General features: G+C 35.7%; 1 protein-coding gene across 1 annotated transcript in view; it reads right to left on the bottom strand.

Annotated features, from left to right (window-relative positions):
- ABCB11 (ATP binding cassette subfamily B member 11) overlaps positions 1–12,812 on the bottom strand; it is a 110,112-nt gene that overhangs the window by 74,110 nt on the left and 23,190 nt on the right. The window lies entirely within an intron of this gene.

Genomic DNA, 12,812 nt, shown 5'->3' on the forward strand with positions numbered 1-12,812 from the left:
TCCTTTTTGCTCTCTGTCAGGCCTTCATTTTGTGGCTTGAGCTTGAATTTTTTTCTCTCTCTATTGAACTTAGATCAAGCATTGCAATATAATTCATTTAATACAGAATAAACTGCACTATTAGTCAATATCTTTATTGACTATATTTATATTGAGTACATTTATGCTTGTCTTGCTAGTAGATTGCAAGCTCCTCAAGGTCAAGGGCTGGGCTTACACTGCTTGTTCACTCTTCCTGAAATCAATAAATGTTTCTGGATTTTGCTTTGACTTTCAAAATACGAATTAGGAAGGGAAATAACTGTTGTGGTCAACCCTTCTGACAACCTCAAAAATAGCTAAGGTCTCTTGTGCTCACCACATTCCCAGTCTTTCGTGATGACTAAGAAGAACGCTGAGATAACAAGAACTAGAAAATCATAAACTTATCTATGAGTATGCACAATCAGAGGCTCCTATAAAAACTAAATATCTCTGAATAGAGAGTATACTATACTATTATAAGTAAAAGCTTTCTAATGTATACATGAGTCAATTCTCTTCATTTTCAGTTTGTTTTGGGGTGTCTAAAACCAGAAAACTATAAGTATTTGTCCAAACATTTTACTTAGAGAATAGTAGTTAACAGAGGCTGGGAAGAGCAGTGGAGGGGGACAGATGGGGAGAGGTTGGTCAACAGGTACAAAGTTACTGTTCAGAAATAAGTTCTGGTACTACATTGCATAGTAGGTGACTATAGCTAACAATAATACATCGACTATTTCAAGAGAGCTAGAAGAGAGGATTTTGAATGTTCCCACCACAATGGCATGATAAATGTCTTAGGTGATGGAAATGGTAATTATTTGATTTGATCATTACACATTGTATACATGCATCAAAATATCACACTGTATCCCATAAATATGTATAGTTATGTGGCAATTAAAATGATAAATAATAAATAACTTTACTTAAATTTCCCGTGGTGTCTTTATTCTACAAGCACTTTAAGCAGAAGTGATGAAGTGACTGTCATTAAAAATGCCAGTTTACAAACATATGTGGATTAAGGGTGTTGGGCACTGGCCCAGCTCTGGGATTTTCTGGTACAAAATTCAGGAGAATTCTATCACTGCTGGTTGGTGCAGATAAAGATATTGCAGTTTATCACTCTTTTCAGCCCTGAAATGTCACTGAAATGAGTGGTTAACTCACTTTTATTCTGGGAAGAAGAGGTGATTAAGGCATTAGAGAACTTGATAATATTTCTGGAACAGCAGAACAAACCTATCAGAAAAACTGACAGGAAGGAAAAGAGCAGGCCTGGCTTTGCTCCCTTGACTACACACCAAAGTCTTTATTGTCTGAATGGTGGGAACACTTGTCATCATAAAACCCCAGGAAGGATTCTATAAAGTGTGTAGGTGATTTGGACCACAGAGTGGCATTTTTTTTTTTTTAACAGCAAAAACTGACATGAATCTATTTGAACGAATTAAGATTCCCCATTTGTTGAATAACAAAGACTCATTTGTTGTATAGCAAAGAAGGGGGAGATAGATGACAATTAGAGGAAAAGATAAGAGATGTTTTACAAATTATTACGATATGAGGACTTATTTTGCTTTTTTTTTTTCTTTTTACCTTGTTTTGGAAACTTTTTATCTTTTCTTTTGTTTTACCCTGTTTTGTCATTCAATTTACACATCAAGCTTACAGATTTACTAAAGCCATATCTTGCAAATATCTTGTAAAACTGTAGGACAATATCACACCCAAGATATTGACACTGATACAATCAAGATCAGAACATTCTCATCATCTCAAGCCTCCCTCATATTGTCCTTTTATACCTCCACATGCTTCTCTCCAATCCCCACATCCTCCTTAGCCCCACATACAACCAATCTGTTCTCCTTTGCTGTAATTTTGTCATTTCAAGAATGTTATATAAATGGAGTCATACAGTATAGAACCTTTTGGGGTTGGCTTTTTTCTACTCAGCATAATTCTTTCAAGTTTCATTATTAACAGTTCATTCCCATTTATTAAGGAGGATTCCATATAATATAGATGTCTCACAGTTTGTTTAACCACTCATCCTTTGGAGGATATCTGGGCTGTTTCCAATTTTTATCTATTACAAATTAAGCAGCTATAAACATTTGTGTATAGGTTTTTATGTGAGCATAAGTTTTCATTTCTCTGGAATAAATCCCCAAGAGTAGAAATGCTGGGTCATATGGTAGTTGAGTGTTTAGATTCTTTTTTAATTACCAAACTGTTTTCCAGGATAGCTAGGACATGGTTTGAATGGCATGAGTGATTGTATGAGTGATCCAGTTCTTCCACATCCTCGTCAACATTTAGGGTTATCACTATTTTTAATTTTAGCCATTCCGATAAGTCTATAGTAACAGCTTATTTTGATTTAATTTGCATTTCTCTATTGATGCTGTTTAACAGATTTCATGTGCTCATTTGCTGTCTTATATCCTTACTCATGTCTTTTTCCCATCTTTGAAGTGAAATTTGCTATTATTTTAACACTGAGTTTTGAGAACTCTTTTTTTAATTTTTTAATTCCTACAACTTTAATTTTTTCACAATTTGAAAAAGATGCACTTTTTCTTTCTATTTTACAATGAGTAATGTAAAATACAATGAGTAATGTTCGAATAATGCCTTAGAGCAAGCTTCCCCACAGGTCCCAAGCCAACTAGGAAGGCCCAAAACAAATTTGTAAACTTTCTTTTTTTTAAAAATTATACTTTAAGTTCTAGGGTACATGTGCACAACGTGCAGGTTTGTTACATATGTATACATGTGCCACGTTGGTGTGCTGCACCCATTAACTCGTCATTTACATTAGGTATATCTCCTAATGCTATCATTCCCCTGTCCTCTCACTCCACAACAGGTCCCAGTGTGTGATGTTCCCCTTCCTGTGTCCAAGTGTTCTCATTGTTCCATTCCCACCTATGAGTGAGAACATGTGGTGTTTGGTTTTCTATTCTTGTGATAGTTTCCTGAGAATGATGGTTTCCAGCTGCATCCATGTCCCTACGAAGGACACGAACTCATGCTTTTTTATGGCTGAACAGTATTCCATAGTGTATATGTGCCACATTTTCTTAATCCAGTCTGTCACTGATGGACATTTAGGTTGGTTCCAAGTCTTTGCTATTGTGAATAGTGCCGCAATAAACATACGTGTGCATGTGTCTTCATAGCAGCATGATTTATAATCCTTTGGCTATATACCCAGTAATGGGATGGCTGGGTCAAATGGTATTTCTAGTTCTAAATCCTTGAGGAATCGCCACACTGTCCTCCACAATGGTTGAACTAGTTTACAGTCCCACCAACAGTGTAAAAGTGTTCCTATTTCTCCACATCCTCTCTAGCACCTGTTGTTTCCTGACTTTTTAATGATTGCCATTCTAACTGGTGTGAGATGGTATCTCATTGTGGTTTTGATTTGCATTTCTCTGATGGCCAGTGATGATGAGCATTTTTTCATGTGCCTGCTGGTTGCATAAGAGAATTCTTTAAATATTCTGGATCCTAGTCCTCTTCTTCTGGATACATAAGTTGCAAATATGTTCTCCCAGTCAGTAGCTTGTCTTTTCTTTCTCTTAACAGGACCTTTTACAAAGTTTTTAATTTTATTGAGGTCCAATTTATCACATTTTCCCTTTATGAATTGTGCTTTTGGTGTAATTTATATGCTCTGTCCAACCCTAGAACAAGAAAATGGTCTCTTCCATATTTTTCTAAAAGTTTAGTTTTATTTGTTACATATAAGCCCATGATTCATTTGAGCTAACTTTTGTGTAATTTCATTTTTTTTTTTTTTTTTTTTTTTGCCTATGGATGTCCAATTGCGCCACAAACATTTGATTAAAAGCTTGTCTTTCCCCCACTGAACTGTTTTTCCACTTTTGTCAAAAATCAATTGGACATATTTTTGTGGGTCTATTTCTGAGTTCTCCATTGTGTTACATTGATCTATATATCTAACCTCTGTCAATGCCACACAGCCTTGACTGCATTAGCTATATAATATGTCTTGAAATTGGGTAGATTGATTCTTCCTACTTTATTATTCTTTTTCAAGTTTGTTTTAACTATTCCAGATTTTTTTTTACATTTTCATAAACGTTTTAGGGTAATCTTTTCTATATCTACAAAAAAATCTTCCTTATGTTTGGATATATTAGGGCTTAAATATGTCATTTTATTTCTTGTTTTCTATTTGTTCTCTCTGTTATTTCTGTGTTTGTTTCCTCTTACCTTCCAATGGGCTGCTTGAGCATTTTCTTAGAATTCAATTTATCTATAGTGTTTTTAAGTGTCTCTCTTTGTAAAGCTTTTTTAGTGGTTGCTCTAGGAAATACATTATAGATACATCACTTTTCACAGTCTACTAATGTTGTCATTTTACTTTTCACAGTCTACTAATGTTGTCATTTTACTTTCACAGTCTACTAATGTTGTCATTTTACTAATTCAAGTGAAATATATAAAGATTACCTCCCATTACATACTTCTACTCTCCTTTGTTAATAATGTAAGTGTCTTAACTATTTCCAAATTAAACACACATCAGACAGTGTCATAATAGGATCATATCAGTGTTAGAGTTTCTACCATAAAACATAATTTAGAAAGCTCAAGAGAAGGAAGGCCTATTGCATGTATTCATAGTTTTGTTACTACGCACTTCCTTCCTGATGTCTAGGACTTGTTTTATTTTTTCCTTTCTACTTAAGGAATTTTCTTAGCCATTTTTTTGGGGTAAGTCAGCTGGCAACAAATTCTCTTGATTTATGTCATCTGAAAATGTCTTGATTTCCCCTTCCATGTGGGTAGTGGTAATGTTTTGACTCTGTCACCCCAACCCAGCAGGTAAGAGGAGAGGTGCCTTATTATAGTGGGGATGATTCAGGCCTCCCACGTATTCTCCATGGACACCGTGGGGGTGGGTGAGGGGGTGGCACAAGAGGGTCTCATTACCACCTAGCAAGTGTGGAAAAGTCTATACTCCCAACTCAACATTTGCTGACATGGGTGAGAGTGAGGTCACCATTTTCTTCTGTGGTGTTTGGCTGGAGTACAGCAATCATTGCTTAAAAGTTTTCTATTAGGCTTTCTCTTTCTAACCCACTATCTAGAAAAAGCAGAATTTTGTTGGGTCTTTTTGGTCTGCACTCATTGGGGTTTCCAGTTTGCCAGCTTTTCCAACACTCAATCTAGTACACATTAGGCATAAGATACCCAAGGAACTAATCAACATGTTATTACTTGGTTCCTGAGGTTCTAGCCAGTTGACCTTTTATCCTCCACTTTTCAGGATGTTATGTTCGTTTTATATGTAATGGATTAAACAATACAATCAAAAGACAGAGATTGTCAGATTGCATAAAAAAACAAGATCCAACTATGTGCTGTCTACAGGAGACACATTTTAGATCCAAAGATACAAACAGGTTGAAACAAAAAGATAGAAAAAAAATCATTTCAAAAAGTAACCATAAGAAACCAAGAGTGGCTATACTAATATCAGACAAAATAGACTTTAAAAACTTTTTACTAGAGATAAAAATCATTTTATAAAGATAAAAGGGTCAATCCATCATGAAAGATAACATTTATGAAGATATATATACCAGAAAAAGAACCCCGAAAACACATGAAGCAAAGTCTGACAGATTTGAAGGAAGACACAGATATTTCAGCAATAATAGTCAGAAATTTCAATTACACACTTTCAATATTGGAGAGAACAAATAGGCAGAATGTCAAGAGGAATAGAAGACTTGAAATCAGTATAAACCAACTAGACCCAACAGAGATCTTTGGAATACTCCATCCAGTAACAGCAGAATACACATTCCTCTCGAGTGCATATGAAACATTTTCCAAGGCAGACACATGCTAGGTCATAAAATAAACTTCAATAAGTTTAAAAGAATTAAAATCATATAAAATATATTCTCTGGCTATGATGGAGTGAAACTTGAAATTAATAATGAAAATACTTGGGAATTTCACAGACACATGGAACCAAAATAATACACTCAGAAATAACCAACGGGTCAAAAAAATCACAAGAGAAACTAGAAAATACTTTGAGATAAATGAAAATGAAAACGCAACATTAAAATACTTACGGGATGCAGCTAAAGCAATTCTTAGAAGGAAATTTGTAGTTTTAATGATCTGTGTTAAAGAAAATCTTAAATCAATAATTCAACATCTCACTTTAAGACACTGGAGATAAAAGGACAAACTAAGACTAAAATAAGCAGAAGGAAAGAAATAGTAAAGATTAGAGTGGAAATAAACGAAGTAGAGATTAGAAAAACAATAGAGAAAATACAGAACAATAGAAAAACAATAGAGAAAATAAAAAGGACCAAATCTGGTTCTTCAAAAAGATAAACAAAAACAACAAATCTTTAGCTAGACTGACCAAAAAGAGAGCAGACTCAAATAACTAAAATCAGAAATGAAACGAAACATCGCTATTGACCTTACAGTAATAAAAAAATAAACAAATACTTCGGACATTTGTATGCCCATCTATTAGATAACTGAGACGAAATGGACAAATTTCTAAAAAGTACAAACTACTGAAACCAACTTAAAAAAAGAAATAGGAAAAAAATGGGCAAAAGACCTAAATAGAAATTTCTCAAAAGAAGACATACAAATGGCCAACAGGTATTTTAAAAGATGCTAAACACCACTGATTATCAGGGAAATGCAAATCAAAACCATGCGATATCTCCTCACACCTATTAGAATGGCTATTATCAAAAAAGAAGAACGATATCAAGTGCTGGCAAGAATGTGGAAAAAAGGGAACCCTTGTACACTATTGGTGGGAATGTAAATTAGTACAGCCGTTATGCAAAACTGTATGTAGGTTCCTCAAAAAGTTAGAAATAGAACTGCTATATAACCTAGCAATCCTATACTGGGTATATATCCAAGGAAAATGAAACCAATATATCAAAAAGATATCTACACTCCCATGCACACTGCAGCATTATTCACAATAGCCACCTATGTGTCCATCAACAAATGAATGAAGAAAATGTGGTACATATAGACAATGGAATATTATTCAGCCTTTTAAAAAAATCCTGTCTTTTGCAATAGCACAGATGCACCTCGAGTATATCATGTTAAGTGAGGTAAGCCAGTCACAGAAAGACAAATACAATGTAATCTCACTTAAATGTGACGTGAAAAATTTGAATTCATAGAAGCAGAGAGTAAAATGGTAGTTACCAAGGGCTAGAGGTGAGGAGACTGGGGAGATGGTTAAAAAATACAAAATTTCAATTAGGAGGAATAAGTTCAAGAAATGTACTGGGCTGACTATAGTTAGTAACAACGTTTTGTATGCTTGAAAATTACTGAAAGAGTAGATTTTTATTTATTTTTTTGTTTTATAATGTATTTTTTATTATTTTTAAAAATTTTTAATTTTTATTTCAATAGGTTTTTTGGGAACAGGTGGTGTTGGGTTACATGAATAAGTTCTTTGATGATGATTTCTGAGATTTTAGAATGATGCACCCATCATCCAAACAGTGTACACTGCACCCAATGTGTAGTCTTTTATTCCTGTCCACCCACCCTTTCCTCCAAGTCCCCAAAGTCCAGTGTATCATTCTCATGCCTTTGTGTCCTCACAGCTTAGCTCCTGCATATGAGTGAGAACATACACTGTTTAGTTTTCCATTTCTAAGTTACTTCACATAGAATAATAGTCTCGGCCAGGCACGGTGGCTCACACCGGTAATTCCAGCACTTTGGGAGGCCGAGGAGGGTGGATCACAAAGTCAGGAGATGGAGACCTTCCTGGCTAACACGGTGAAACCATGTCTCTACTAAAAATACAAAAAAATTAGCTAGGTGTGGTGGCATGTGCCTGTAGTCCCAGCTACTTGGGAGGCTGAGGTAGGAGGATGGCATGAACCCGGGAGGCAGAGCTTGCAGTGAGCCGAAATCATGCCACTGAGCTCCAGCCTGGGGAACAGAGCAAGACTCTGTCTCAAAAAAAAAAAAAAAAAAAAAGAAAAGAAAGAATAATAGTCTCCAATTCCATCCGGGCTTCTGTGAATGCCATTATTGCATTCCTTTTTATGGCTGAGTAGTATTCCATGGTGTGTGTGTATATTTACATATACATATATATGTGTGTGTGTATATATATATGTGTATATGTGTGTGTGTGTGTGTATATATATATATAAAAAAATTTTTCCTTATCCACTCGTTGATTGATGGGCATTTGGTTGTACTAGTTTACATTCCCACCAATGGTGTAAAAGTGATCCTTTTTCACCACATCCATGCCAACCAACATCTATTCTTCTTTGATTTTTTGATTGTAGCCATTGTTACAGGAGTGAGATGATAACACATTGTGGTTTTGATTTGCATTTCCCTGATTTGCTTGGTAGTGGCAAATTCCCTCCGCATTTGTTTGTCTGGAAGACTATATCTTTCCTTCATTTATAAAGTTAAGTTTCACTGGATACAAAATTCTTGGCTGATAACTATTTTGTTTAATGAGGCTAAAAATAGGACCCCAGTCCCTTCTAGCTTGTAGGGTTTCTGCAGAGAAATCTGTTGTTATTCTGATAGGTTTTCCTTTCTAGGTTACCTGGTGCTTTTGCCTCATAGCTCTTAAGATTCTTTCCTTCATCTTGACTTTAGATACTCTGATGACTACGTGCCTAGGCAATGATCTTTTTGCAGTGAATTTCCCAGGTGTTCTTTGAGCTTCTTATATTTGGATGTCTACATCTCTAGACAAGAGATCTTCCTCCAGCAAGGCCAGGGAAGTTTTCCTCGATTATTCCTTCAGATATATTTTCCAAACTTTTAGATTTCTCTTCTTCCTCGACAACACCAATTATTCTTAGGTTTGGTCATTTAACACAGTCCCAAACTTCTTGAAAGCTTTGTTCATTGTTTAAATTCTTTTTTCTTTGTCTTTGATGGATTGAGATAATTTGAAACCTGTGTCTTCAAACTCTGAAGTTCTTTCTTCTGTTTATTCGATTCTATTGCTGAGACTTTCCAGTACATTTTGCATTTCTCTAAGTGTATCCTTGACTTCCAGAAGCTGTGGTTGTTTTTTATTTATGCTATCTATTTAACTGAAGAATTCTCCTTTCATATCCTTTCAAATTTGAAATTTGAAAATTTCAAATTTCATATGAAATTTTCCTTTCATATCATGTTTTTTATTTCCTTCAGCTGGACTTAACTTTTCTCTGATGCCTCCTTGATTAGCTTAATAATCAACCTTCTAAATTCTTTTTCTAGCAATTCAGAGATTTCATCTTCGTTTAGATCCATTGCTGGTGAGCTGGTATGATCTTTTGGGGGTGTTACAGAACCCTGTTTTGTCATATTACCAAAATTGCTTTTCTTGTTTTTTCTCATTTGGGTAGACTATGTCAGAGGGAAGATCTGGGATTCATAGGCTCTGTTCAGATTCGTTTGTCTCATGGCGTGCTCCCTTGATGTGGTGTTCTCTCCCTTCCCCTATGAATGGGGCTTCCAGTGAGCCAAACTGTAGCGATTGTTTCTGCTCTTCTGGGTCTAGTCACCCAGCAGAGTTACCAGGCTCTGGACTGGTACTGGCGAGTGTCTGCAAAGAGTCCTGTGATGTGATCTGTCTTCAGTTCTTGGAGCTGTGGATACCAGCACCTGCTCCTGGTGGAGGCAGCAGGGGAGTGAAGTGGGCTCCGTGAGGGTCCTCTGTTGTGTTTTTGTTTAGTGCGTTGGTTTTGTGTTGGTTGGCCTCTAGCTAGGAGGTGGCACTTTCAAGAGTGCGTCAGCTATAGTCCTATAGGGAGAATGCAAACTTGCCCTCAGGACACCTGGTTAAGTATTCAGGTTTCCCAAGCAGTGGGCAGGGCCACAGAGTTCCCAAGAGAATTGGGCCTTTGTCTTTGACTACCAGGGCAGGTAGAGAAAGACCATCAGGTAGGGGCTGAGCTCAGCTTCTCCTTGGGCGGGGCTTGCTGCAGCTGCTGTGGGGGATGGGGGTGTGGTTCCCAGTTCAGTGGAGTTATGTTCCCAGGAGGATTAAGGCTGCCTCTGCTAAGTCATACAGGTCACCAGGGAAGTGGGGGAAAGCTGGCAGTCACAGGCCTTACCCTGCTCCCACTCAGCCCACAGTACTAGAGGCTGGTCTCACGCCCACTGTGCCCCCAACAACAGCACTGAATCTATTTCCAGGCAACCCGTGACCGGGGCTGAAAATTTGCCCCAGACCACAAGCCTCCCCATTGAGAAAGCAAGCAGACTCACAGTTTTTTTGGCATCCCAGGAAGCCTGAACTCAAGAGTAGAATTTTAGTGTCCTTACAACAAAAAAAGATAAGTATGTGAGGTAGTGAACATGTTAATTAGCTCAATTTAGCCATTCCACAATGTATACATATTTCAAAACATCATGCTGCACACCATAAATATATATAATTTTTATTTGTCAAATTAAAATTTTTTTTAAAGAAATAGAAAATCTGAGTGGACCTATAACAACTAAAGAGATTGAATCAGCAATGAAAAACTTTCAATAACAAAAAGTTTAAGATGAAACGACTTCACTGAAGAATTCTACAAAACATTTAAAGAACTGATATCAATTCTTCACAAACTCTTCAAAAAATAGAATGGAAGGGAATACTGCCAAACTATCAGGCCAGAATGATCTGATACCAAAAGCAGACAAAGACATTATAAGAAAAGAAAACTCTTATATGTTATATCTTTTATTAATATAGACACAAAAATCTTCACTAAATACAAACCAGTTGAATCCTGTGGCACAGTAAAATGATTACTCATTATTACCTGGTGGGATTTATTCAAGGAGTGCAAAGGTAATTCAACATATGAAAATACATTGATGTAATATACTGTATCAGTATTATAATGGGCAAAACTACATGATCATCTTAATAGATGTAGATGAAGCACATGACTAAATTCATGACTTAATGGTTAGAACATTCTACAAACTAGGATTAGAAGGGAACTTCCTCAACATAATAAAGGATGCTTATGAAAAGTCATAGTTAATGTCATACTTAACGGTGAAAGACTAAACGCTTTCCCCCTAAGATAGGAATAAGACAAGGATGTGTTCTCTTACCACTTCTACTCAACATTGTACTGGAGGTTTGGGCCAAAGCAATTAGGCAATAAAATAAAATAAAAAAGGCAGCTAGATTGGAAAGGAAAATGTATAGTTATTTCTATTTGCAGATGATATGTCTTGTATAAAAAATCCTAAAGAGCCCACTAAAACCTATTGAATTCATAAGTAGTTCTGCTAGGTTTAGGATAAAAGATCAATATACAAAAAAAAAAAATTGTATTTTGCTATAGTAGCAATGGGCAAACTGAAAATAAAATTAAGAAAAAAATTCCATTTATGATAACATCAAAAATAATAAAATGCCTAGCAATCAGTTTAACAAAAAATTGCAAAATATTCTGAAAACTATAAAACCTTGTTGAAATAAATTAAAACAGACTCAAATAAATGGATCATGAATCAGAAGACTTAATATTGTTAAGACGGCAATATTCCTTAAATTGATCTACAGATTCAATGTAATTCCTAGCATTATAGCTGACTTCTTTGCAGAAGTGAAACAATTTATATGAAAATCCAAGAGACCCAGAATAGAGAATCCCTAGTAGCAGACTCACACTTCTTGATGTCAAAACTTAGTATAAATCTACAGTAATCAAAACAGTGTGTTACTGGCATATAGATGTGTAGGTCAATGGAATAGCATTGAGAGTTCACAAATAAACCCTCTTAATTATAGTAAATTGATTCTGATAAGGATTCTGAGATTATTCAATAGGGAAAAATAGTTTTTCCAACAAATGGTGCTGGAACAACTGGCTATTCATGCAGATAGGAATCAATTTGGACCCCTAATTCACCCTAATTTACTCAAAGTAGATCATAGACTAACCATAAGAGTGTATGAGTTTATTCTCACGCTGCTATAAAGAAATACCTGAGACTGGGTAACTTATAAAGAAAAGAGGTTTAATTGGGTCACAATTCTGCAGGCTGTACAGGAAGCATTAGAGCATCTGCTCAGTTTCTGGGAAGGCCTTAGGAAACTTACACTTATGGTGGAAGATGAAGGGGAAACTGGGACTTCGCATGGTCAGACCCATTAAAAGAAAACAAGTGTAATGTTCATGACCTTGGCTTTGGCAATGGTTTCTTAGATATGACACCAATTCAGAAGCAACAAAAGAATAAACTAGATATCACCATAATTAAACACTTTAGTGGTTCAAAGATAATTATCAAGACCTTGGATTTGGCAATGGTTTCTTAGATATGACACCAATTCAGAAGCAACAAAAGAACAAACTAGACATCACCAAAATTAAACACCTTAGTGTTTCAAAGATAATTATCAAGAAGTTAGAAAGACAACCCAAAGAATGAGAAAAATTGTTTGCAAATTATATCTCTGATAAGGAACTTATAACTAGAATATATAAAGAATTCCTACAACTCAATAATCAATAGACATATATCCCAGTTTTAAAAAGTGCTGAATACATATTTTGTTATATTATTTATTTCCAAATAAAAGATCTGAATAGATATTTTTCCGAAGAAGATGTGCAAATGGCCAACAAGCACCTAAAAAGAAGCCAACATCACTAGTCCTCAGAGAAATGCAAATCAAAACCACAAAGAGATTCCACTTCGTGCTCCCTAGGATGGCTACTGTATTGGTTTCCTATGAC

The sequence above is a fragment of the Piliocolobus tephrosceles genome, chromosome 11, assembly GCF_002776525.5.
Source record: "Piliocolobus tephrosceles isolate RC106 chromosome 11, ASM277652v3, whole genome shotgun sequence".
NCBI lineage: Eukaryota > Metazoa > Chordata > Mammalia > Primates > Cercopithecidae > Piliocolobus > Piliocolobus tephrosceles.